Source organism: Fulmarus glacialis, unplaced genomic scaffold, assembly GCF_000690835.1.
Source record: "Fulmarus glacialis isolate BGI_N327 unplaced genomic scaffold, ASM69083v1 scaffold8319, whole genome shotgun sequence".
NCBI lineage: Eukaryota > Metazoa > Chordata > Aves > Procellariiformes > Procellariidae > Fulmarus > Fulmarus glacialis.
The window spans coordinates 5,055-9,405 of record NW_009235146.1 but is presented as its reverse complement, the minus strand read 5'-3'; the positions used below and the strand labels follow the sequence as shown (position 1 = coordinate 9,405).

Here is a 4,351-nt window from a genome sequence, read left to right as displayed (position 1 = left end):
GGAATGATGCGCTCAGCGAATGAGTCGGATATTCAAGTCACTGAGGACTGAACGCGGCCCATTTCACAGAAGCTCAGACAACAGCTTTGCACACTGCTTTTCTTTGAAGGCAGGGAGATACTGCATAGTGGCCGGCTCTGGACAAGCAGCAGAGCAGCTCCTTCTCGGGTGTGTAGCCTCCAGACTACTGCAGCGTGTGCATTAGCCCTGCCGTTCTGCAGGGATGTGTTCAAGACGTCAGCAGAGCCCCACAGGCAGCAAGTCCCCTGGACGCCAGCATTGTCCTTCTCCTGCCCTGGCCAAGCCACCCAGCCTGGGCTCTGGGCAACAGCTGATGGGAGAGGGAGAAATAAGGGCAGCAGGAGCAGGTCCCGCTCGTGCATTGTCACCATCAGCTGCCTAGACCTGTCCTGCGGGAAGCAGAAGGAAAGGAACCAGCCCAAGGACACAGCAAGATAAGGATCCTTTCATGGAAAAGCCCTGGACAACTGAACCCCAAACCGTCCACCTCCTGCTAATCCTAATCTGTGGAAAGGCTGGAATACTCTGTTCAATATTGAGGCAGGCTTAAAATCTCATGGCAATGTTATTGTTATTCTCTGCTCAATTTGCCAGGCTTCTGGAGTAACTTCCGTAGATCCCCACTGGCTTAGCACCGGCTGAAGTTACCAAGAAGGTTTTTGTGTGAAACATTAAATGTGTTTTGCCCAGAAATCATTCTCATTGCCCCTCTGTGAAGTGGGGCATGTCTTTGCCTCCCTCCCTGCAAAACTTACCAATGCTCACTCACAATAATGCTGACAAAGCTCACAATTAAATTACGTGAGGCAGGAATTTCCCGGAGGGGGGTAAAGCAAGGGCAGGGGAGAGGCTCTCCCGCTACCTCTCCCAACCCCTCCCAGGCTGAAAGCACTGCATGTAAAAGCTGCGTATCTTGGGGCTATGTGGGGGGTGAAGTAAGTTTGGCTCAGCTTCTTCCTCCTTCCAAGGAGGCATAAAAATAGAGTTGAGGGTTTGTTGTGTTTTCATCTCGTGTTCTGAAATAAAAGGCAACAGTGAACCTGCCCTTCCTTCGCATGTTAGCCCCTTCAAAGAACTGCAAAGCTAAGCCACCCTGGGCCGTCAGTTCAGGATTTGCTTCATTTCATCTCAGGACTTTACATGGCTCCTGTCAAAACACAGCTATACACATCTGCAGAAAACACATTTACTTTCACTCTCAGTGTTAAAATGTACGTTGAGCTTGCCAGATGAAGATAACCTGTGACCGAGCCTGTGTTAATTACAGAAATGGTAATTACAGAGGACAAAACATGAGCAGGGTAATGGGATGTGCTAACGCTATCACCAGAGCACAATCAAAAGGAAGGGTCCAGGCGCTGCACACGTCACAGCTCATCTGTTTGTGAGGGACAGGTGGCCATCGAGGGCTCCTTTGAAGTCAGGTCCCTTTGGCGGTTTGCTCATAGCCTGGTCTGCTGTTTAGTGCAAGCAGGTTTGCTGCATGAGAGGCAGCAGTCTGATGCTTTCTTAAAGCTTTTGCAACGTTAAGCTTGCATGGAAATAAATGAGCACAAGCTTGAGCTGTTTTTCAAATAAGAAGAATAGCCTTCAAACAGCAGGCTTTCTTGCAGGACCAGAAAGGGCTCTGGATTACAAAGAGAATAGTGTGAGTTTCCAAAGGAAGCGCCCATCTCTCTGCTAACAGGGGAAGCACGATTCCCTGGCGAATGGCTGAACTTTGCAAAGGAGGGTGCGTGGGGAGCTTGCAGACCGTGGGGCCGCAGGGCTGCATCCTCCCACCGAGCGGCTGTAAGCGCCAGGCCCACTCGTAACATATTGCAGTGAGATGAGCTGGCTAGGAAGAGCCAGGGGGAGGACACGGCACAGGCATGTTCACGCAGACACAGGCTTCTCGCTGAAGAAGCACTCGGGGGCTGCGCGTCCTCCTCACCGAGCACCTCCTCCCGCACGCAAGCCGGGCTCCCGCAGCAGGCAGCCCACTGACCGGGCTGGGGAGGCAGCCATCCCCGGCAGCCTCCTTCGCTTGCTCCGGCTGTGATTCAGGGAAGTAAATGTGGGTGTCAGCAGAGAGCTAGTCAACCACAGGGTTTTACCTCATCCTAGAGTAGTAGCTAAAATAGGTCAAATGAATCACACCCTAAAAATGCCTGTTTCTCTCTGTTGGCTGTCAAGGGAAACGAGGGTGACTAGCTCAGCTGTGGACACCAACACTGCATAGATCAAGGGCAAGATTCAGTTAAATTTAGCCATCTAAATGATGTGTGCCTGATACGTAACCTCTTATTACGGCCAGTTGCTGCCACCAGTAGAGCTGAGAGAAGGGTACAGATCACCCACTGTGATCTGGAAGTGACACCCACTGCCTCTCCGGACAGCCTGTGTCCTCACCTCCACTCACTGGATGGTTCTGTGTTGACTATGACCTGACACAGGTGAAGACACTGACATTTAGATGTTTATAGCAGGTGTCCAATCCTACCCCAAGGGCAAGAAAACACCTCAGTTGTAACAGCAGAGATAAAAGCACTTGCATGTTTTTTTCAGTGTGTTATGGCAATGAAATGTGGGAACGACTACAGAAAATTTGGACAACCCAGAACTGTAGAGTTGTGCAGGAGAAGGGGAAGGAGGTGGGAGGTGGCACAAGCAGTCCTCTGCAAGGATGTGCTCGCGGCATTAGAGCTCTATCGTTCTCTGCCGCTCCTGCTCTGCCTGCAGACACTCACTTTATCCCCCAAGCACAACGCTGCAAGTGCTCTGGGCAGGCTCAGCTCCTGAATGTAAGTCCCAGTCTCAACTCTAGACTGGCCTTTAACGTGGCCTGACAGGTGACTTAAGCATCCTTCCCCAAAACAGTGTGTCCAGGGACTACACTTACATCAGCTGGTATCACAGGCTCAGATGTGCACTGAAACAGTGCTGCAGTCCCTTCCCTTCAGGTCACCCTTTGCATGTTGTTGCTATGAGCATTGCAGAGCTGAACTGCACAGCAAAGCTGATCCAGCTGTACAAAAAGAGTTTTGCTGTTTTGCACAAATTTATTTTTCAGCCATGCCAGTCCCATAGCCAGGTTTATCCTATGGCCACACAAACTCTTGCTTTGGATAAGAGCTGTTTTTCTCAGCAGCAGCATCACCTTCAGCAACATCACACGTTGGGTTCCTGCCTCAACTCACTTGACCTGACATTCCTAAGTTTCCTTTGCGTTTCTGAAAAGCAAGAGGCTCCCGCCCACCAGCATCGCACTTCATTCAGAGCCTGAAGCACGTCAAAAAGCAATAGAAATCTTTCTCCTGGTACTGGTGGGCTTTAGCTACAGGCTGCATTCCTTCTAAGATATCCCACACCCTTACACATCTCCAGCTTCTGTGAGGATATTGGGTTTGAAATTATATCTAGTCAGGACCTGTATTACATTACATTTGGCAATTTAAACACACATACTTGCCCCAGAGCTACAGGGCTGTTTGAAAAGGTTCAAGCAAAGTTTCTACGGTGTTAACATGCCAGTTGATTTGCTCAGACATTTTTAAAAGAAAAGCGTTTTAAAGAAATGTGTGCGTACTAAAATGGGGGGGATGTGTGGTTAAGGCACATGATTAGGATTACAGAAATAATGCTTTGCTATAAAAATTTGAACTTGTCTCTTACAATCTCTTTGCCTGTTTCCCAATGTGTAAAATACAGTAATTAATGCTTGCCCAATTTATTAAGCACTCTTTCTACCCTGGATGAAAAGTCTCATATAAGCATTAAGTATTATTACATCTGGCTACCCTGAGTTGCCATGTTCAACAAGTTCTGTTATGCATTTCAAATAGGCAAAAAAATTAATGTCATTTGTTTGGTGACTCATTCAGGAGCCAATCCTGATTTCTTTCAAAGCAAATCTTACCTTTTTTTTTTCAGGTTCACTCCAAAGATTTGGCACTGAGAATGTGGTTTGATTTGCCCATCCCCTACCTGATATTGTGTTGTCTCCCCAGCCAAGTGACTGAAACAGTTTTCACAGGAGAATAATTAAAAATATGGGGATTCCTTTTAGTTTCACATTCATTTTTGTGGGTGAGCTGAACATCTAGCAAAAGTTTTCCCTTCCAGCCGGCATTTTGCAGTAGTTTCACAGTCAGTTTAAGGCTGTACAAGCCAGCAGGGCCATTAAGAGGGGAGGCTCCTCCTGCCCCCTTCACCCGGTGCTGCCACAGCCGTGCCTGGAGCCAGCAGGTCCTAAAGTGACTCTGTGATTGTGATCAAACCGGGAAAACCCACTCTTGCCTTTTTTTAACCACTCCCACAGTTCAAGCTAAAAACTGGTCACTCAGCTTCT

The 4,351-nt window shown here is 48.4% G+C and overlaps 1 protein-coding gene across 1 annotated transcript in view; it reads right to left on the bottom strand.

Moving 5' to 3' along the window:
- F13A1 (coagulation factor XIII, A1 polypeptide) overlaps positions 1 to 4,351 on the bottom strand; it is a gene marked incomplete at its 3' end in the record, with an annotated part of 54,469 nt that overhangs the window by 49,742 nt on the left and 376 nt on the right. The gene's annotated exons all lie outside the window — the stretch shown is intronic.